A 24,320-nucleotide genomic window follows, 5' to 3' on the forward strand; every position below is an offset into this window, starting at 1 on the left:
TACATATCCCTGCACCACGTGCCTCGTAATGCCTGTGCCAGGACCGCCTACAGCCTGTTGGGCGGTCCCGTTTACGATAGGGTGGCAGGCAGATGAAAGTCCGCCACCATCCTAATCAGCCCCATTATTGTCAAGAATATCTTACTTTGACAAGAAGTATTGTTTTACAAACTATTGTTGTTTCTAATATAGTTTTCATTAATATATTTGCAAAAAATATAGCTTTTTAATTAATCTAACATATTCTAGTTAATATATTAGTTTTATGTGGTAAAATTGTTAGTTTGATTGTACTTTGTTTTTTAAAAACTAGTTTGTAAGTCTAAGGGGTCTATTAGGATTGCAGGTGGATAGCCACCGCTGGTTTGGCGGTGGCGACCGCCATACCGGCGGAGGCCATCCGCCCGCGGTCGAAACCCGGATAACCGCCGGTCCGATTAGCGTTGCGGTCGTGACCGCGGCGGTGTGATTTTCCGCCCGCCAGGAAAGCGGGCGGACTGTAACCGGCAGAAAAGTGGCGGGCGGAAGATGGACTGCTACCATTGTGGCAGATCAGGGCCAAGCACTGCCGGCACGATTATGATGCCGCCGGTAGCCAGCCTTTCCGTGGCGGTGAAACCGCCATGGAAAGGCATGCAGAGACATGTTCCGGGGGTCCATTGCGGACCCCCAATGTGTGTGGGGGGTGTGGGTGCACTGGGTACATTTCCCTGTGCCAGGTGACAGGCACTGTGCAGTGCCTGCCACGCAGTGCAGGGAGATGCAGAACATGCTCCTTTTCACATCGCAGCGGTGCTGCTGGCAGCAGCGACCGCCGCAATGTTAGTGGTCAGAATCCGACCGCCGCAGTCGGATTTCGACTGCAGAGCATCATAATTGGACCGGCGGTTATGCCGCGGTCATTGCAGGCGGTCTTTTACCGCTACCATGGCGGTCGGGGAGGTTTTCAGCCTGCCATCCTAATAGACCCCAAAGTGTTTTAGTAAAATTTAACTAGTAATCTCAAATTTAGTACTGGGCCGTTAGATTTGTACGGGAATAGAGTAGGAAGTTAATTACAATATATACTTTAAATGTAATAGTAATTGTTGGGTTGGTATAAGCGCCGTACCAAGGCGACTCCGCTATGGGAGCCTGAGATCCTGGGTCGACTCAGTCAATGCCCGGGGTTCGATAAATGGGACACAATCGGCATTTCCACAGTGGGTGACATGTGGGTGAAGGGGAAGATAGCCTCATTTAGTGACCTACAGACAAAATATCAACTACCACCATCGGAGGCATTTCGATATCTACAGATTAGCCATGCTATTTCGGCAGCCTTACCGAAGGACATCCCTCTCCCTGACTCTTCTCCCCTGGAGGACAGGTTTCTACTAGATCCCATAGAGTGCAAGGCAATATCACTCACTCAAAACTTCTCAATAATCGTGCAGATCCACTGCAGAAACTAAAAGGGTGCTGGGAGACTGACTTGGGCACTATAGAGGACGAGGACTGGCGTGTTGCACTGGCCTCCCCCAGGGAGGTTGCCATTCCCATGCGGCTACGGTTCATCCAGCTGAAAATCCTCCATAGAGTCTACTTTGATGCCAAACTCCTGTACAGACTGGGAAGGCGCCCACACCCGCTATGTCTCCGACACTGTAACCAAACGGGAACTTTTTTCCACATTTTATGGGAATGCCCACACATACAGCATTACTGGAGCGCAGTTACCCGTCAAATGGAGAGGACGTGTGATAAGCCCACTTAATATTTGGCGTGCGCCTGACCTCTCGATGGGCTTTACTATCACAAAACGCAACATTGCACAGAAGTGGGGTGTGGACTGCGTCCCGTTGTTAAGAGACTGGGCTAAGGACATGGACTCAGCTATGATTGCAGAGAAAACAGTATTCAAGGGACGGGGATGCCCCAAGAAATGGGACCACAAATGGGGGAGGTGGAACAGATACAGTGGGGACATCTGCATATCGCCCACAATAGAACTACGGCGCAAAAGACAAGCCCGGTTGGCCCAGGTAACATCTGAGGTTGTATCCTCTCCCCTTCTCACTTAGGAAGTCCTTAGCCTATAGACCTCAGTTAGTAATGGTGCTAGCTAAAATGTTTATGCGCAATAATGTATCCTGAAGATCATTGCTTACTGGTCAGGAACGTGAAAGTGTTCAATTTAAGGCTGAACAGTGGGTGGAGGCAAAATTCCAGCTACACGGGGGGAATGTAATCAGTGTAAAGATGCTCGATGTATACCGATACTATGCTGTTGGAAAAATAAAAATTGTTTAAAAAAAAAATGTAAAAGTCATTACTTATATTGAATTAATTATTTCATTGATTATTAATTATGGTAATTGTTTAATTGTTTATATTTTTCAATGTATTTCGTTAACTTTAATGTGTATTTTATCTTTATTATAAATAATAGTATGTTACATCTTAGAAGCAGGTTGTTGGGTTTGACTGGGAATAGGGTGGAAAGATAATTCATTTACAATAAATTTAAAATGAATGGTAATTATTTTTATTGCAAATTATTTATTTAATTATTAATTATATTAATTAGTTGTTTATATTTTTTATTTTATCATGTTAATTTGAATGTATACTTAAATGTTATTACTAACATTAGTATATTATTTTCTTAGTAGCTGGTTGTTGGGTTTGTAGGGGTGTATGGTAAGAAATTAATCAGGTTATAAGTAATATAATTTTAATGGTATTGATTCAGTGTAAATTAATTATTATTTTAATTATTTTGCTTGATTGATAGTGGCATTATAATTGTGTATGTATTTTGTTACATTAAATGTATAGTTTAGCATTTATTCTAATTATAAAGATTTCAACTTCCATTGTCTTAGGCAACTCTTTCAAAGTCCAACACTTTCCCTACTGTTGCTTAAACTGGAGAGGAAATAGTAGATTTAACTCCTCCAAAGTACAACCTGTTCCCTACTGTTGTTCAGACTGGAGTGGGAACTGTAAATCTAACCCCTCAAAAGTCCAAAATTTTCTCTAGTGTCGCTTAGCCTGGAGGGAGAATAGTAAATCTAACCCTTCAATGTCCAACGCATTCCCTACTGCTGTTTTTCTTTACACTCATTTATACTGGGTTTGTCGATTTTAACAGGTATCTTACAGGATGTACATCTGATACATAAACATACACCGTAATAATTAAGATATAGAAAAAAGGAGAATTAAAATGCGGATCGGTAAAGATCTCAGTAAACCGTTACTCGTAAACATATACTTTTCTCGGCAAGCCAAGCTTTCTCTACTGTTGCTTAGACTGGAGTGGGACTATTGAATCTAACCTCTCTGAAGTCCAACGCTTTCCCTACTTTTGCTTAAACTGGAGTAGGAATAATAAATCTAAGCCCGCTAAAGTCTCAACTTTTCCCTACTGTTGATTACAGTGGATTTTTAATATTTGTTTTTGCTTTTTTGTTTAGAAATGTTTGTTATTTGTACAGAAATGTTTTATACTGTATGTCTTTAGTTAATAAATATATATATATATATATAGTATTTAAATTTATTTTATGTATATTATTTATAAAAAATGTAAATCATTAAAATATTACTAATATATGGTATATACATTGTTTTTGGTTTTAAATTTAGTATACAGTACAAATAAATACATTGTTTTTTATTATGTTTATTTTAATATGTTATTTAGGCTAAATATTTTTGTTGGGGAACATATGTTTGTTAATTTTAAATTAATGTAACTGTTAATACCAAAAAGTTTGAATATCGTAGAAATTGTATGTCTGTTGAATTATTTGAAATATATATGTATACATACATATATATATTTGCATACACATGTAAAAAATATATATAAAGTAAAAAATATATATTCTAAATTATTTAATAAAAACCATTTTACCTTTAAAGAGTGAGATGTCTTGAATGCACTACCCTTAAGGTCGATATTTATTTTAACAAATTATATTTCTGACTGTTTTTGGTCAATAGTCTTATAAACTACATTTTTGACACAATATTTTTGCAATTTGCATTATAATTATAAGATCACAATATTTTTGTATTCCGATATTGTTTGCACTCTATTTTCTGCCAGTGATTCCCATTTGGCAGGTCATAAGTCACTCAATTCCAGGCAGGCATGGACTGCGTTGTAATAATATCTTGGTATTGATAACTCGGGCTTAGCTCGGATAGTATTTCACTTATCCATACGCCTAAATAATTTGAACAGAGAATTTAAAGTGAGATTACCATTGAACATTTGCCACATAAATCGGTAACAATCCATGCTTGTTTTCTTTGATTTGCATAATTTATGCAGCGCCTGGTGAGTTACTTTGGCTGTGTTGGGTGCTAGGCTTGTGGCTGGACTAGCTACACCCACCCTTCCGACAGGCTCCAACAGCACAGCTACATGCCAGGCGTTGCTGTATTCCAGGTGGGCACGGGTGGCATTTGACCAGCTGGGATTCTGAACAAGCATTTGCAATGCAATAGGTCTCGCATTCACGCGAGTTTAAGCTATTGGCATTGTAAATGACACTGCCTTTTATTTAAGTTTTAAAAAAGAAAACAAAAATAAAAGGCATTGTTATTTGTAATGTGAGTAGCTCAAACTTGCGTAAATGCGAGACCTATTGCATTGCAAATGCTTGTTCTGCAAATGTAGAGGGGAGTAGAATTACGTGTTGTCAAGTAGAGTGGAAATATGCAGAGTGAAATTATGATGTGTGGGGTGAAATTATGTGGCATGAAAGTATGTTGAGTGGCTTGGAACTGTGTGGCATGGAGCTGAATTGTGAGATGTGGAATTCTTTGGCGTGGTGTGGCATAGACTGCAATTGTATGGAAATGAATTATGTTACCTGGAGTTAAATTATGTGGCATGGTGTGGAATTAAGGGATGTGGTGTGGAATTAGTTGGCATGGCGTGGAGTAGGATTATATGGTGTGGTGTGGAATTGTGTGGAGTGGAATTGTGTGGCATGGAATTGTGTGGCATGGAATTGTGTTGAGAGGAATGGAAGTATATGTCATGGAGTGGAAATATGTGTCATGGAATGAAATTATGTGGTGGACTTGAATTATGTGCCGCTAAGTGGAATTATGTTATTGAGTGGATTCATTAATAGTGGAGTGGAATTATGTGGCATGGAATTACGTTCCATGGAGTGTAATTATGTGGTATGGCATGGAATTAATTGGTGTGGATTTGTGTGGTGTGGCCTAGAATTGTGGGGTGTTGAGGGAAATTGTGAGACATGGAATTGTGTGGCGTGGTATGCAATTGTGTGACATGGAGTGCAATTCTGCGGAGAGGAAGTATGGGGGTGGAGTGGAATTATGTGATGTGGTGTGGAATTATGGGGTGTGGTATGGAATTATGTGGCATGCAATTGTGTGCCATGGAATGGAATTATGTGGTGTGGATTTATGAGAAGTGGAGAGCACTTTATGAGGCATGGAATTATGTGGAGTGGAATTATTTTGCATTCACTGAGATGGACATGTTACTGTGTGGCGTGAACTACAATTATGTGACGTGGTGTGCAATTGTGTGGAGAGGAATTCAGTGCCGTGAAGTGGAATTATGTGACATGGTGTGAAATCAAGTGGTGTGGCATAGAATTAGGTGGCAAGGAGTGGAATTATGCTCCGTGGAGTAGAATTATGAGATGTGACATGGAATGGTCTGGCATGGAATTGTCTGGTGTGGAATTGTGTGGTGTGAAATTATGTTGGTTTGGGGAGATTAAATTTAGGTGGTACAGTGTGGTACAATGTGGAATTATGTGGTATGGAGTGGAATTATGTCTCATGGAGTGGAATTATGTAGCATGATGTGGAGTCGTGATGTTGCATGGAGTGAAATTATGTGGGATGGAGTTGAATTGTGTGGCATGGAATTGTGGGGTGTTGACTAGTGGAATTATGTGGTGTAGAGTAGAATTAGGTGGCGTGAAATTATGTGGAGAAGAATTGTGTTGCATGGAATTGTTTGGCATGGTATTGTGCGGCATTGAGAGGATTGGAATTATGAGACATGGAGTGGAATTATGTGGCTTGGATTGGAAATATGAGGGTGGAGTGCACTTAGGTGGCATGGAGTTGAATTGTGTGGTTCATAATTGTGTTGCATGGAGTGTAATTGTGTTGACTGGAGTGGAATTGTGCAACGTGGAATTGTGTGGCGTGAAATGCAATTGTGTGATGTGGAGTGCAATTGGGTGACATGGAGTGTCACTGAGTGGAGTGGAAATCATATAGCATGGAGTGGAATTATGTGACATGGTAATGAATTGTGTGGTGTTGAGTGGAATTACGTGCCGTGGAATTATGTGGCATGGAGCCGAATTATGTTGATTTGAATTGTGTGGCATGGCATTACATGCCATGGATTGGCTTTAAGTGGCGCAGAATTTTTTGGCATGGAATTGTGTGGTGTGAAATTGTATGGCGTGCAATTGTGTGCCATGGAGTGAAATTTTGAGACATGGAATTGTGAGGAGTGCCACTGTGTGACATGGAGTGCAATTGTGTGGAGTGGGATTAAGTGATGTGGAGTGGAATTATGTGACGTGGTGTGGAATTATGTGGTGTGGAGTGAAAGTGTGTGGCATATAGTAGAATTATGTGGCATGGATTTATGTGATGTGCAATTGTGTCGCATGGCAAGGAATTGAGTTGAGTGGAAATATGTTGATCTGAATTATGTGGCACGAAAGGGAAGAGGCATTATGTGACACAGAGTGGAATTATGTTGTAGGGAGTGAAATTATGTGGCATAGTATGTGGCATGATGTGGAATTATATGTTGTGCACTGAAGTGGAATTATGTGGTATGGAGTAGAATTATGTGGCATGGAATTGTGTGAGTGGAAATTTGTGGCATGAGTGGAATTATGAGATGTGGAATTGTGTTGCATGGAACTGCGAGGCCTTGAGTGGTGTGGAATTATGTGGCATGGGGTGAAATGATGTGGTATGGAGTGGATTGAAAATAGGTGGAGTGGAATTATGTGACTTGGAGGGGTAATATATGGCATGAAATTATGTGGTGTGGAGTTGAATTACGTTGCGTGGAACTTGGTTGCGTGGGATTCTGTGGTGTGGAGTCGAATTGTGAGACATGGAATTGTGCAGCATGGAGAGCAATTGTGTGGCATGAAGGGCAGATGTGTAACTTGGAGTGCAATTGTGTGATGTGGAATGCCATTGTGTGGAGTGGAGTCATGTAGGGAGGAGTGGAATTATGTTACACTTTGTTGAATTATGTGGTGTTCTGTCAAATTATGTGGCATGATGTGGAGTGGCATTATGTGATGTGGAGTAGAATTATGTGACATAGAATTGTGTAGCATGGCGTGGAATTGTGTTGCATTGAGTGGTGTAAAATTATGTGGCATATAATAAAGCATAATTATGTATAGAGGTCATTTAAGTGCCTGCTGCTTGTTTCCTCTGACAGATGGTCACTTGAGAGCAATGTATCGGAGTTTGGAGCTGATCAATAATGTGTCCACAGGACCCGATGTGTTCTCGGCTCAGAGGGGAAACAGCAATTAAGGAGGATGTCTCTGTCTCCCTTCACGCCCAGGGAGGAGGGAGATGTGAGCAGAGCATCAAAGGGCTGGGTGAGAAGGGAGGGGGGAATGCAAGGGTCAAAGCGGCGAAAGTGAAAGTAATCGAGCAGAGCATCAAAGGACTGGGTGAGAAGGGAGGGGGGAATGCAATTAGCAGAGGAGCAGCTGTGCACATGCATGTGATCTCGTGCACTCAAGGTTTAGGCCAGCCAAAAGTGTGGGTAGCACTTTGAAAATCCCACATATAAAATGTCTCTTCGAGCCTTTGGCTCACGAGACCTAAAAAGGGGGTTTTGGCACAGAGTTTGCTTAAGTCACTATCTGGGGTTAGGCGGATATTGTGTAGTAGTCCCAAAACATTTAAACAAGCAATTTAGGATGTCACCGGTCAATTACGGATATGTTTTATTGTGAAGCTCATCTCAATGTTGCATATTTTAGGCCTCACCCTGTGACTTCAAGGAGATGGTTGTTATGTGACAACAGCTTGAACGCAGAAGGACTCGAGTACATTACAAGGTAACATTCAGAATTGTCAGTTTATTACAGTATTCAGTCTGAAAATGAGTTGTCTGGTTTTGTGTGTGTTCTGATGTAAGGCTGTGCACTCTGCTGGAAGCAGCGATCCAACTCATGCAACGGGAAACCTATCAAATCGGCCCTTTTACCTGCCGGAGATTGCACGGCACCCCCACACGGTGCAGAAAGGGTTGTCACCTGGACACTTTTTTTGCTAGTCTGGTCTGAAATGTAAGTCTAGCTGGGTACAAATGATAAGAAAAGCAGTGAAATCAGTCATTATGCCCGTTTCTGAAATATAAAACTAAAGCGGCGAACGCATAAGAAATCGGTTAAAAACCTGTAATGCTATCTCACTTGTTTCAGAATGACTATTACAGCAAACCGAGGGATATCTGCCAGTTACAGAAGAATCCGGATAATTTTACGCACCTCCTTGTTCACCTGCCAGATCTTGTCTTTTGCAGACGAGCAAAGCTGAAATAAATGGCCGGTATTTTTTATCTAAAAATGTGGCAAGCTTAGGTGGAGACTTTATGCCGCGCTCACCATGTTGCGTTGAATGAGGCCTGAATGGCTGCGCGTACATTCAAGCGCTATTAAAGGGCTCTGAAATGGCATGGACATTAATGGATATTTAAATAAAGGGAAAGAGTTTGCGAAATTGTGGGCTTGTGGACAAAACAAACCAGTGTACACGGGCAGAATGCCTCCACAACCCGTGCATTCGTCCTCCCTGACGTCACAGCATGATCCGCCTTCGCTATTTGACCTGTTGGCACAGTGCAGCCTTCAAGGACATTTCGCAAGGTCATGAAGACACGAGACAGGTAGTTTCATCACGGGCTCCGCTCCGTCTTCCACCCTGGCACTGCCACGTTGCAATCCAAGTTTGTAAACTCAGTCTGCTTCTGAGCGCCTGCCCTGTTTTCGTAAGACAATGCGGCCGGCTGGCATACACATCTTGGCACAACATTCAACAGGGCTCGTTCTGCCGGTTCCGGCACGCTGGGCAAGATGCTGCAGCGAGTGTAGTGCTCGCAACTGGTGTGTGGGCGTGTGTGTTACGCAGGGCTAGAGTTCACTCAGCTTTTCATCCTTCCAGTGTTGATAAACTAAGTCCCATTAAAAAGGACTTTCGTAACGTGTTATTTACAGCATTCAGAAACGGAACAGCAGTGGTATTAAGTGCTATGTAAAAAGTTATTAGTTTTTCTAATCATTATTCAATAATATCTATTTAAATACCCACATAAAATCAATATGCAGCCCTTTAATGAAGAATGCTGCACCGGGCAGGATGCTTTACCACTGGGAGAATACAATCTCCAGCTCCACTTTAATGTACTGTTGTACTTTTGCGATACTGCTCTTAAGGACTCTATGATGCATCAACCCCTTGTCCACCCTTCACCTGGATGTCAACGCTTGTTCACAGTAGGCCTGAGCAGTGAACTCCGCTCAGTTCGCGGAGTTGTCTGCACTCTGCACTCCATGGAGCACACGGAGTGCCAAAAACTCCACTCCGCACAGCACAGTTTTTTGCTTGCGAAGCAGAGCGGAATTTTTTTCTCGCAAACACGACCAGAGTTTTTTTGCTTGCGAACGAGAGCGGAGTTTTTTGCTCGCTCACACTTGCCAACGTTAAGATGGCGAGCTCGAGAGAGGAAAATCCACCACTAGACCACCTCCCAGCGAGAGTACTCAATGAGGGCGGCCGCAACCGCTTGCCTTGAGAAACCTTCCGTTCGCGTTGAGGAAGCTGCCGCTGGAGTAGAAAATATACTCAAGTGGCAGAAAGAAGCAGTGTTCTCTTGCCCTGTGCATGGTGCCGTTTGCTCTGATTTTCCAGCGCGGGACAAACACCGGCGTAAAAAATCAGCACAAAGGGTACGAACTAATGCCCTCTGCTGCTTGTGGAATTCCGTGTAGCGCTGCCGAGTTTTTCGGTCACTTCGCAGAGTTCCGCGAACTCCGCTCAGGTCCAGTTCACAGGTGTCAACTCTATAAGAAAACCTCTACCTTGGCCGCACCCGAGCAGCTATCCAGATACCAGGGATGGCACACGCCACGCATACTTGCATTCACACTCGAGCATAGGTGTATCCGCCGACGCTGACCTTCAGGGACCATTTTCATTGGGGGAACACGCCTGGTAGGTGTAGCAGTGTGCGACCAATCTGGTTTAACTTTATATTCAGGCTCCCTTAAGCCGGTGGAGTCGACGGACTCATGGTTACGCACCTGCGCGCTACGAGAGGTACTAGACCTGATAACGATTTTAGCAGCTTACACAGCAACCCCACACATTTTCCTACTCCCTGCTGACGAGAGGCAACTACCTCGAAACACGTGTCCAGGGATGGCACACGCCACGCATACTTGCATTCACACTCGAGCATAGGTGTATCCGCCGACGCTGACCTTCAGGGACCATTTTCATTGGGGGAACACGCCTGGTAGGTGTAGCAGTGTGCGACCAATCTGGTTTAACTTTATATTCAGGCTCCCTTGAGCCGGTGGAGTCGACGGACTCATGGTTACGCACCTGCGCGCTACGAGAGGTACTAGACCTGATAACGATTTTAGCAGCTTACACAGCAACCCCACACATTTTCCTACTCCCTGCTGACGAGAGGCAACTACCTCGAAACACGTGTCCAGGGATGGCACACGCCACGCATACTTGCATTCACACTCGAGCATAGGTGTATCCGCCGACGCTGACCTTCAGGGACCATTTTCATTGGGGGAACACGCCTGGTAGGTGTAGCAGTGTGCGACCAATCTGGTTTTCACGTTTGTAAACTCAGTCTGCTTCTGTGCGCCTGCCCTGTTTTCGTAAGACAATGCGGCCGGCTGGCATACACATCTTGGCACAACATTCAACAGGGCTCGTTCTGCCGGTTCCGGCACGCTGGGCAAGATGCTGCAGCGAGTGTAGTGCTCGCAACTGGTGTGTGGGCGTGTGTGTTACGCAGGGCTAGAGTTCACTCAGCTTTTCATCCTTCCAGTGTTGATAAACTAAGTCCCATTAAAAAGGACTTTCGTAACGTGTTATTTACAGCATTCAGAAACGGAACAGCAGTGGTATTAAGTGCTATGTAAAAAGTTATTAGTTTTTCTAATCATTATTCAATAATATCTATTTAAATACCCACATAAAATCAATATGCAGCCCTTTAATGAAGAATGCTGCACCGGGCAGGATGCTTTACCACTGGGAGAATACAATCTCCAGCTCCACTTTAATGTACTGTTGTACTTTTGCGATACTGCTCTTAAGGACTCTATGATGCATCAACCCCTTGTCCACCCTTCACCTGGATGTCAACGCTTGTTCACAGTAGGCCTGAGCAGTGAACTCCGCTCAGTTCGCGGAGTTGTCTGCACTCTGCACTCCATGGAGCACACGGAGTGCCAAAAACTCCACTCCGCACAGCACAGTTTTTTGCTTGCGAAGCAGAGCGGAATTTTTTTCTCGCAAACACGACCAGAGTATTTTTGCTTGCGAACGAGAGCGGAGTTTTTTGCTCGCTCACACTTGCCAACGTTAAGATGGCGAGCTCGAGAGAGGAAAATCCACCACTAGACCACCTCCCAGCGAGAGTACTCAATGAGGGCGGCCGCAACCGCTTGCCTTGAGAAACCTTCCGTTCGCGTTGAGGAAGCTGCCGCTGGAGTAGAAAATATACTCAAGTGGCAGAAAGAAGCAGTGTTCTCTTGCCCTGTGCATGGTGCCGTTTGCTCTGATTTTCCAGCGCGGGACAAACACCGGCGTAAAAAATCAGCACAAAGGGTACGAACTAATGCCCTCTGCTGCTTGTGGAATTCCGTGTAGCGCTGCCGAGTTTTTCGGTCACTTCGCAGAGTTCCGCGAACTCCGCTCAGGTCCAGTTCACAGGCGTCAACTCTATAAGAAAACCTCTACCTTGGCCGCACCCGAGCAGCTATGCAGATACCAGCATTTACAAACTCGAGGCCTAAAGATGCAATATTTCATCATTCCAAGAGGGTTTACTGAGGACAACAGCACTGGGTAAAATTCTGAACTGTTACTGAAAAGCCAACACACAATGTAGTTTATGGTGATCGCAGTAGGAAAGTACACTTTCATTATATGACTCACTAATAGTGAATACCAGTTATTCACCACTGGCTTTTGCAATACTGAATGCCAAGAACCCGCTTCACAGAGTATACAGCACGCGCAGATGTAGGTCACTTATGGGCTAAAAAAAAGAGTTATCGCATCTAAGCAGGAAGTTTTGATTCAGAGAATGCGGATTTGCAAGTGGAAATCTGCTCACTCTTGTAGAAGAGTTTGACTTTTTAGTGTACTTCTGCATCAGCCAGGTTTAGGGGCGGGAGAAAGGGCGGTCAGGAGTGTTCTGGGGACAAGGAAGGTGACGTGATATATCATGTGAACACACTCAAAATTTTATCAGGGCATCTCACCCTGTTTTCAAGCTCACCGTGGGAAAAGAAGCAATCCCTAATTTCATGGCAATCTGGGGGTACCACAGATTTGATAAATCGGCTAATTCATATTTCCCTTGTGAAGTACGAACGGGATAAAAAATGCAAAAGGCACGTGTCTGTTAGATTTGCAGATTTACACCTGTAGCACTTAGGGATTTCCTTAATTTCACAGTAAGATTGTACCTTTTGTAGAAATTCAGGCTGATATTTATACTTCCGAATATACTCTCACTTTTGTGAACTGGGCCACTCTGGCCGGACATCACCACACCTTTCGACAGCATGTCTCACTAAAAAAACGTTGAAACTTAAAACCATAAAATTCCTCACACCGAAACTCTAAGGGCCGGATTCTAATCTTGGTGAACAGGTTCCTCCTCCCAACGGTGATGGATATCCCGTCCAGCGAAATATAAATGCCATAGGATATAAGTGGGATTTATATTTCGGTGGGCGGGATATCTGTCCCCGTTGTGACGGAGTAACCCATCTGCCGGGATCTAAATCAGGCCGGAAATCTAAAAAAATCCAACAAATTTAAAAGTACACCATTCCTATGCCATTCTCCAACAATGTTCACATGTGACCTCTTACCAACCCAATTCAGAAATTATCCTTTTTCCCCAAAAATAACTTTGGACAAAATATGGTCACTGAGACATACCAGGAGGCACTCACACCATTTCTGCCGCCTTGAACATAAGCTTCTGAAATAACTACACACTTTCTTAATAACTCTCAAACACCCAACACTAGCTCTGTTAGAAGATCATGCACTCACTTCAATCTACCCGTGTCCACGTGGTTAAGGCCTGCATCAAACCTCGAGTGCTGAGGCGCTGTGAGATGGCCCATTGGTACGCTACTTGTCACCTCGGGTGGGACCCTTGTTTCTAGTTGGGAGGTGGGTTTTCGTTACTCGTGTTTTTCAACTAAGAAGCAAGAGCAGAGTGCTCAGGGGTATCTTGGCCCCAAAAGTTGCTACGATTGCCTCTTTTTTCCTTATTTTAACAGCCTATTTTACCACATGTAAATAAAGCCATACTCACTAAGATGTAGCTCTGACTGGACATTATCGAGTATAATTATTTCTGTAACAGCATCCGAGGCTGAAAGCCTCTATCGCACCATACGGTACGCTGTATGAGGCTGAAAGCCTCTACCCCCTCGTAGAGTAAGCCATCGGAGGCAGAAAGCCTCAAACGCCCCCTGGAGTACATCTGAGATTGGATGCCTTCCCCTGCTCCATAAGTAAATCATCTGAGAATGAAAGCCTCTACCACCCCCTGGAGTAAGCCACCTGAGACTGAAATCATCTGCCATCCGCTGGAGTAAACCGTCTGACACGGAAAGCCCCTACAACATGTCGGAGTAGGTCTTCTTAGGTTGAACCTCTATCACTTCCTGCCTTAGGACATCTGAGACTGAAAGCCTCCGCCACATCCTGAAGCAAGCCTAGGCTGTTGCTCTCACAAACCTTGAGAGTCACAATTGCAAAGGGAGTGACTTGGTTACCCTGTAGGGTGTACAGTAGAACCCAAGGACACCAAAGGTGAACAAAAGAGCCCACCATGGATGCTGCCCAGTAACCACTGAGCCAGGAAACAGAGAGATCTCACAATAAAGCCTTATTTTAAGATGGATTTGTGTGTTTATAAAACTGATCTCTTCATTACCACTGTTTTTCTTTCTGTTGCATACTATGCACAGGACCACAATATTGTTCATGTAAGTCTTTTTTATCACAGGCTCCTTTCCTCCTTCTTTTACAAGAAGTCCTAGAACATGGAACAAAATAGCTGTCTTGTATCTCACCACACTGCTTGCCTAATCAGCTGAGGTTGGTTTTCAAGACATGATCTCTGGCTTCTAAACATATTCATCGACTGCCCCAGAGCTATCATGCATGTACAATAGAGCTGTCTCGCCCCTCTAGATCCTTCCAGCCCAGTGTCGCAGAGAGGTTACAATAGCCAGGCTCAAAATACATACAGTGAGGTGATCAGGCGTTTGCTTCTCAGGCACCGACCCTCTGGAACAATCTATTCAGGAGGACTTGGGGCTGTCAGCTGTTAGTCAGGTTGCACAAGTCTCCACATCCCATTCATTTGCTCTTTTGTCATGGTTACTTGCTATCATTTTTAGCTGAGAAAAGAAAACAGGAGAATTGGTTAAAAATGTGTTCCTTTAACAGAGTTAAAACTTAATGTATGATTTTCTAAATATAATTGTTCTTGCTCAATAAGGAGGGAGAAAACACTTTGATAGTTCCTATGTAATTATTTGAGATAAAAATATTTTAAAAAACAATTCTAAAAATAATTTTAAAAAGTAAAGATTTGATAAGGGAATAAACCTCTGACAAAAGTGCCTAGTGTTTTTTTGAAAATCTGTTGCATTCATCAATAACAGAAGTATTGCTTTTCCAACAAGAAAACGTCAAAACTAAGATAATGTAAAGAGCGGTGTTAAAGAAAAAATAAGTCACTCAACGCTTTGGAATGTCATTTCTCTGTAAAAACCTGTTTTAATCAAAGGCAGCAGTCATAAATATGGTATTTCAAAAAACTATGTTAGTGAGTGTACTTTAAGGATCGTGGAATGTGCTAATTATATGGCAAATATTAGCCAATTCGGCGCATGCCAAATACCTCTCAAAACGAGGTATGAACTGTGTACACAAAACAGAAATGCAACTCAACAAAGAAAAAATTCAAGTACCAGAGACGATCTAGTAGAAAGGAGAGCAGGCAAAACAAGATGCTTAGATAAAGAAGCGTGTGAAAGAGTTTGTGCCAGATGGAACCCTGCCAAAGTCAACTCAAGATACTGCTATTATCTGTTTAGGAGACAAATGTAATGTTACTATGGCGTGGTGGCCCCACTAAGACACTTCTTTAGTGAAATATCTTCCATTAATTGGAACATTAATAAATGCCAGTTTTGCCAGTTTAAAGTTAGTGAACTTGACTTCTATCTAGTGATTCAAATCCAAATTCTAAGAGGATGGCACAATCATGTTAATCGAGTTGTATTAAATTATTTGGAGTTTTCAAGAACTGCCTCGAAGGTATGGGTCAGTAGTTTGTATTACGCCCATTTTCAGCACAGTCACCCAACCTAGTTCCTGTATTGCATAGTGCAGGTCAAACTACAGCGATAAAGGAAGGTGTTTAAAGAGACACCAATGGGTGCAAATGACCATAGCAAAGGATCCTTTGAAGACTGATGTAAGATATCGTTTTGTTCAGTATTACAGGATGATCTGGGCCATTTGCAAGTGGATCTTTCATATCTTCAACATAAAGTACCATGAAACTGTGGCTGTCGGGTAAGATTAAGATTTGCCGGTGGCAACATTTCCAATTGAAGGCAATGGCAGGAAAGTGTCAGATGGAACGACTATGGTTTCGGAGACGGTGTATGTGTGTAATGTACGTATGCAATTATACGCACAAATCATCCTGGGAAGAAACAGAACTCTGTCCACAGCAAGGCAAAAGTAACACGCACATGATGGAGAGCAGAAGATGGAGCCCAGCAGGTTGTGTTGTTGGGCCTGAGGAGCTACTGGCTGGATGGCAAGGGTTGAGGGAGTGATCCTTGAACACAAAAGCAGTGTAGTTCAGTCATAGAAGAGTTCAGAATTAGGGAATGAATGAAAATGCAGGCACAATGCCATTAGGTCATTCAACATGTTGATCTAAAGGTGGAGTAAAGCAAAGGAAGAAAACAAATGAAAAATGTCAGTGAACATGTGGTAGGAAAAGATGAGTAAGGAAATGATGTCCCAAAAAGTCAGGGCAGATAGTGCAGAGTAACAGGAGCACCAGAAGATAGGGAAATATCTGGAAGAGAAGTGCAAGTGATCCAGAATGAGGGTCTGGAATACCTTCCCGACAAATATCCTTCAAGATCCATCTCTCGTCCAGTTACACAGGGATTTAATGTGGAAGATCATTGAGAAACAACGAACTCCCCAAGTATTTGCAGCCGCCCCTCCTGCAGCACGACTGGCATACAAAGATCGACCCTGCCACCTATAGCCCTACTCGCGCCCACTCTTCGATTCCTCCTGCCGCACAGTTCTCTGTTAACTCACAGTATGATTTGAGCTCTGTGAACACAAATACATACAAATACGGAGAATGAGTTGAGTTACAAAACAGATACGTCAAGAGCGGGTGTGTACTGAGAATAAGACATGGTGAGAAACAGTACCAAATACCTCTGAACTTAGCTGCTAAATAAGAATCCCGGTTCAACTCTTGCGATGAGTTGAGGTGATGAAAAAATTAAGTAATCTACTTGTTTAATTTAAAGTTGGGCGATGCAAATTTGCAAAAACCCTACTTTATGTATACAAATTCCCCCATCCCCTCTCTGATGTGCCGCACTCCCTTTCAACACAGCTAGGTTTCTGCTACATATGCCTTCACACCAACACATTCACACATACACAGACTAGTCACAGTGGCACGGCGGGATCGGGCGCCAGACTGGAGAAGTTTAATTCTGACAATGGGTAAGGATGTCAGTTGTCTCAGTGGTGCTACACTTAGGGTCCGATTCCGATGCGGTTAGGAAAGCATTCCCCCCTAGGGCCTGATTCGGATGCGGTTAGGAAGGCCTCCTAATGGCATTTGCTCCTTCCGAATCTCACCGAGGACGTGTCTTCCCGACCGAAGGCCAGATTATTATGCGGTTAGGAACACAGGCTCTCATTGAAGTCAATGAGAGTCCAACCAAATCGTATCTGGAAGCATCCGGATGCATCATTCTCAGTGGGTCGGACTCTCCCGATCCGAGCTGGTCGGAAACTATTTACAAACCGATTCGATCGGTAAGATTTCCTAACCGCATCAGAATCAGGCCTTTAGAGTGAAACAATCAGGAACAAATACTCTATGTATGCGCAGTAGTGGGAAAAAATAAAAACTCTCCAAACCTTGAGTTGACCTCCCTCCATGCATTTCAGAGTTTTAGACACTGCACCTATGATGGCCACTTTGCCTTCAGATCTATCCATCAATTCAGCCAGTGCCTGTAAGGTTTGAGCTCAGGAAGTGTTCTTGTGGAGAGTTAGGGCCATAGACTCCATACATCAGGATCTTTAACCCCAGCCCCTATAGTCTCTGTCATTATGAGATGCCTGCCCTTTCACGTCTTCTGTCCGTCACTGACTGCCAAGGGTTTTTTCTTATAAACACAGTAAGCCCCACAGAGATTTGGGCACTAACGTTCTGTAAAAACTAGTGGGTACAGTCTGGTCCTAAACCGTCTGATGTCAGTGGTCAGTATGCGTTTCCTGTAAACAGATGACATCAGCCAGGGGGTTTCCTGAACATTGTCACACTTTCAATCTTTCAGTTGAAGAGTGCCATCTCTTTACATTAGAAGAAAAGAATAGGCACAAGCATAGAAAGTTCCTAGGGTATCAAAAAATGTGTGTACGATCAACAACCTTGTGGCAGAGTCTGAGTGGCACATATGGGCCTTTCATTACAGAAGCAACTTCGATAGTAAGAGGAATTCTGCATGCACTATCAACCCGCATCCCAGATTATTTAAGAATATTTTATATTCTCTCTGCACTAATCTGAATAACATGACAAGTGCTCTTCCTTTGATTTTAAAGAGATTACATTTGGAACACATTTCTCCAGTTCTGCCAGATGTGTCGAATGGCAAGTCCTCGAGTATCATCTCCGGCTTGCCATTTGCCTTTGCGGTGTGACCTGATGAGTGATCTCCGAAGCTCCCACAGACATCAGCGCATTCTAGATAGTGCTGAAGAATGATGTAGGTTGCTTCTGGAGATGGAGAGCAATACTTTTCTATGACCGTGGTAGTCTTTCAGGCAACATGTGTTATGGCCCAGCACAACGTCAAGCTGCTTCCAAACATGATGAGGAGGAGGAGTAGGACAGTGGTGTATGTTCATTACCAGGCAGGTTTATGGTTTGAAACCCTCCGCAGACCTTTCAATGCTCACTAACTACAGACCGCTCTCCCTGCTACCATTCCTGGCCAAGGTCTTAGAGAAAAGCATCACCAGACGCGTCAACGAATACCTCAACAGCCACCAACTCCTCGACAACTCTCAGCCTAGCTTCAGACTCAACCACAGCATCAAAACTGCCCTCGTCGCCGCCACAGATGATATCTACTTGACTATGGACAGAGGAGACACAGTGGCCCTCACGGACGTCCCTACAGCATTTGACGTGGTCTCTCACCCCCTCCTCATCCAACGCCTACACAGCATCGGAATCCAAAGACATGCACTGCGATGGATCTGCTCCTTCCTGACTCGAAGGACACAATCAGCCTGGATCCACACACCTAAGACGCCTGCTACCTCATGTGAGGAATTCCACAAGGATCCTCTGTAAGTTTAACTCTCTTCAATGCATACGGGATTCCTCTAACCAGTATTATCTGCTCTCACGACATCAACATGCTCTCTTACTCCGACGACACACCACTCATTCTCTCCCTCAAGGACAAGACGCCCAGTACCCTAGATCAAGTTCAATGTCTACATGACTGGATGAAGACAAAATGTCTAAAGATGAACCTCAACAAGACCACAATTGTGATCTTTTGAATGAGTACTTCACCATGGGGCTCCACCTGATGGCCAACAGAGCTAGGACCGACGGCCACTCCCACCGTTAAGAAACTTGTGATCCTCATCGACAGCAAACTCAAAATGATCATTTAAGTCGACGCCGTCACCGCTGAATGCTTCCATACGCTGAAGATGGTAAGGAAGATTTTCAAAGGGCTCCCAAGCAGCACCTGGAAAACAGTAACGCATGCCCTTGTCACAAGCAAGCTGACTACAGGAACACCTTCTATGCCAAAATAAACAAAAAACTCACCAGTAGGCTGCAAACCATTCAGAACTCGACAGCCAGAATCACTCTCAATTTCCCACGCCGTACTCACACCACACTACGCCTAAAGGAGCTCCACTTGATCGCCATACACAAACGAGCGGTTGTATGACATAATTTCGACAGACAGAAAATCGACCTACAAATATATCGCAACAAAAATATCGATGGCAAGAATATCGACATCCTATCTACAACATGGTAAGTACAAAAATATCGAAAATTAAATATCGATGTCAAAAATATCGTTATTAAAAATATCGTTTTTTTTTTACTTTAAAAATATATGTAAAATAAACCAAATTATACTTAGAAATTAAATAAACATAATTAAATATATTGTATAATATTTAAAATGTATAATTAATATATATAATTTAATAAAACGAATTAAACATATACATATAATATATAATATATATACTTACTTAATAATTAATTTTACTAATAATTTCTGTAACGTATAAATTATTACATGTTTTTAAAAATTACCAATACATCTATACACATAAAATAATAACATTAATAAATATTTAATAATTACATATAGCAAATAATAATCAATATTTTTAATGTGAATAATTTTTATTATTAATGATATATTACAATAGCCAAAATAATACAAAACATATGAAATATCAGACACAATAAAACTACTAGTCCAACTCCAACAAAAACAACAGAAAGTAAAATGTTGGATACCGTAGGGGTAAAAATTACTATTCCAACTCCAAAGAGTGCAACAGTAGGGAAAGCGTTGGATAGCGTAGGGTTAAAATTACTATTCCAACTCCAGAGAGTGCAATAGTAAGGAAAGCGTTGGATAGCGTAAAGGTAAAAATTACTATTCCAACTCCAGAGAGTGCAACAGTAGGAAAAGCGCTGGATAGCGTAGGGGTAAAAATTACTATTCCAACTCCAAAGAGTGCAACAGTAGGGAAAGCGTTGGATAGCGTAGGGTTAAAATTACTATTCTAACTCCAGAGAGTGCAATAGTAGGGAAAGCGTTGGATAGCGTAAAGGTAAAAATTACTATTCCAACTCCAGAGAGTGCAACAGTAGGAAAAGCGCAGGATAGCGTAGGGGTAAAAATTACTATTCCCACTCCAGAGAGTGCAACAGTAGGGAAAGCGTTGGATAGCGTAGGGGTACAAATTACTATTCCAACTCCAGTAAGTGAAACAGTAGGGAAAGCGTTGGATAGCGTAGGGGTACAAATTACTATTCCCACTCCAGTAAGTGAAACAGTAGGTAAAGCGCTGGATAGCGTAGGGGTAAAAATTACTATTCCAACTCCAAAGAGTGCAACAGTAGGGAAAGCGTTGGATAGCGTAGGGGTAAAAATTACTATTCAAACTACAAAGAGTGCAACAGTAGGGAAAGCGTTGGATAGCGTAGGGGTAAAAATTACTATTCCAACTCCAGAGAGTGCAACAGTAGGGAAAGCGTTGGATAGCGTAGGGGTACAAATTACTATTCCCACTCCAGTAAGTGAAACAGTAGGGAAAGCGCTGGATAGCGTAGGGGTAAAAATTACTATTCCAACTCCAAAGAGTGCAACAGTAGGGAAAGCGTTGGATAGCGTAGGGGTAAAAATTACTATTCCAACTCCAGAGAGTGCAATAGTAGGGAAAGCGTTGGATAGCGTAAGGGTAAAAATTACTATTCCCACTCCAGAGAGTGCAACAGTAGGGAAAGTGTTGGATAGCGTAGGGAAAAGAATTACTATTCCAACTCCAGAGAGTGCAACAGTAGGAAAAGCGCTGGATAGCGTAGGGGTAAAAATTACTATTCCAACTCCAGAGAGTGCAACAGTAGGGAAAGCGTTGGATAGCGTAGGGGTACAAATTACTATTCCCACTCCAGTAAGTGAAACAGTAGGTAAAGCGCTGGATAGCGTAGGGGTAAAAATTACTATTCCAACTCCAAAGAGTGCAACAGTAGGGAAAGCGTTGGATAGCGTAGGGGTAAAAATTACTATTCCAACTCCAAAGAGTGCAACAGTAGGGAAAGTGTTGGATAGCGTAGGGGTAAAAATTACTATTCCAACTCCAGAGAGTGCAACAGTAGGGAAAGCGTTGGATAGCGTAGGGGTACAAATTACTATTCCCACTCCAGTAAGTGAAACAGTAGGGAAAGCGCTGGATAGCGTAGGGGTAAAAATTACTATTCCAACTCCAAAGAGTGCAACAGTAGGGAAAGCGTTGGATAGCGTAGGGGTAAAAATTACTATTCCAACTCCAGAGAGTGCAATAGTAGGGAAAGCGTTGAATAGCGTAAGGGTAAAACTTACTATTCCCACTCCAGAGAGTGCAACAGTAGGGAAAGTGTTGGATAGCGTAGGGAAAAGAATTACTATTCCAACTCCAGAGAGTGCAATAGTAGGGAAAACGTTGGATAGCGTAGGAGTAAATATTACTATTCCCACTCCAGTGAGTCCAACAGTAGGGAAAGCGTTGGATAGCGTAGGGGTAAAAATTACTATTCCCACTCCAGAGAGTGCAACAGTAGTGAAAACGCTGGATAGCGTAGGGGTACAAATTACTATTCCCACTCCAGTAAGTGAAACAGTAGGAAAAGCGCTGGATAGCGTAGGGGTAAAAATTACTATTCCCACTCCAGTAAGTGAAACAGTAGGGAAAGCGCTGGATAGCGTAGGGGTAAAAATTACTATTCCAACTCCAGAGAGTGCAACAGTAGGAAAAGCGCTGGATAGCGTAGGGGTAAAAATTACTATTCCAACTCCAGAGAGTGCAACAGTAGGGAAAGCGTTGGATAGCGTAGGGGTACAAATTACTATTCCCACTCCAGTAAGTGCAACAGTAGGGAAAGCGTTGGATAGCGTAGGGGTAAAAATTACTATTCCAACTCCAGAGAGTGCAATAGTAGGGAAAGCGTTGGATAGCGTAAGGGTAAAAATTACTATTCCCACTCCAGTGAGTCCAACAGAAGGGAAAGCGTTGGATAGCGTAGGAGTAAAAATTACTATTCCCACTCCAGAGAGTGCAACAGTAGTGAAAACGCTGGATAGCGTCGGGGTACAAATTACTATTCCCACTCCAGTAAGTGAAACAGTAGGGAAAGCGCTGGATAGCGTAGGGTTAAAAATTACTATTCCAACTCCAGATAGTAAAACAGTTGGGAAATCACTGGATAGCATAGGGATTCTACAAACATAATAACCAATTAAATAATTAGTTATAAAAAAATAGCATATTAATAATTAATTTACAAACTATGTATTATTAAATACCAATTATTTAAAATAAATATTTATATAAATAACTTTAAATTACATCCCACACTATTCCCCCTTTAACACACAACACACTACACATACAAAATACACAATACATTTAAATATCAGTTTATCTATTATTTAGAATTAATAATACATTCTTTATAATTAATATGCTTATTATTTACAAATGTATACATATTAACTACCAAATTACAATTATTCACAAATTAATTATTAATTAACAATACATTAATTAGCAATAACAACAAATAACATGGAATAATAAATTATTTATATTTACTATATTTAACGTACTAATAACAATTAAATACCAATTAATAATTAATTAACAATTAATTATTATTAATAACAAATAAATAAAAATTATCATTAATTATTTGAATTTAATTGCATCCCACCCTATTCCCCTATAAACCCACAACCCACTACACATACAAATTCACATAATTAATTTAATCATCAATTAATCACTTAATAAAATTAAATCACCAATTAATTAGTAATTAACAATTAATTAATTAACAATACCAATAAAGAAATATTAATATTAAACTAATTATAACTTATATAATTAACCAATTAATAAAATTAATTTACAATTAATAATTAATTAACAATTAATTAATCAATTAATATATTTCATTAACAATTAGTAATTAACAATTAATTAATCATAAATACCAATTAAACAATACATATTAATTATTAATTATAATTAAATTACTTCCCACCCTATTCCCCTATAAACCCACAACCCGCTCTGATACTAAAACGCTAAATTATATTTTACATAATTATTAATCTCTAAACATTTATTTTTAAATGTATTAAAATCCATTACAATAGTCTTTAACATACAAATAAAATACATATTAAAATACATTACACTAATAAAATATCGATATTCTTGACATCGAAATTTTTGATTACGATATTACTTACATCTATATTAATGACTTCGATATTATTAACTTAGATAATACTTACCTTGGGGTCGATATTCTGTCCATCGATATTCTTGACTTCGATATTCTTTACCTACGATATTTACAACTCGATATACTTGTAGTTCGAAATTTAAAACTCGATATTTAGACTGCTCACCCAAACGAGCAACATTCAAACTCCTCACCCACACTTTCAAGGCACTACATAACACTGGCCCAGCATACCTCAACAATCACATCTGCTTTTGCAAACCTTCCAGACACATCCACTTCGTAAGGAGTCCTACTCGCACGTATTCTACGAATATGGAAAACCAGATCTGGCATTCGAGCTTTCTCATATATCGCTACTAAAGCATGGAAGGACCTGCACTATACACAAGAGCCTCCTCCTCAATTCTTGAATTCCACAAGAATCTGAAGACTTGGCTTTTCGAGTAGTCCCTTTAGGCTTATGGTCTACCCTCTTGGGTAAAACTGCACTCTACAAATTTGCAAAAACATAATTATCGATAGTCATATGATCAATGTCAGTGGATGGGGAGACAGCGCCAGGCTATGTCACAGAAGTAGTAGCATTAATCCTTATTTTAAGGTCCTGCAACATTCTCGTGTTGGA

The 24,320-nt window shown here is 41.8% G+C and overlaps 1 protein-coding gene across 15 annotated transcripts in view; it reads right to left on the reverse strand.

Moving 5' to 3' along the window:
• ARAP1 (ArfGAP with RhoGAP domain, ankyrin repeat and PH domain 1) overlaps positions 1-24,320 on the reverse strand; it is an 826,919-nt gene that overhangs the window by 610,056 nt on the left and 192,543 nt on the right. For all 15 annotated transcript variants that reach the window (XM_085623389.1, XM_085623384.1, XM_085623387.1 and 12 more), the window contains exon 2: positions 14,583-14,735. The gene's annotated coding sequence lies outside the window, so the exon portion shown is untranslated. The remainder of the gene's footprint in view (positions 1-14,582; positions 14,736-24,320) is intronic.

The sequence above is a fragment of the Triturus cristatus genome, chromosome 8 (assembly GCF_964204655.1).
Source record: "Triturus cristatus chromosome 8, aTriCri1.1, whole genome shotgun sequence".
Classification (NCBI taxonomy): Eukaryota; Metazoa; Chordata; class Amphibia; order Caudata; family Salamandridae; genus Triturus; species Triturus cristatus.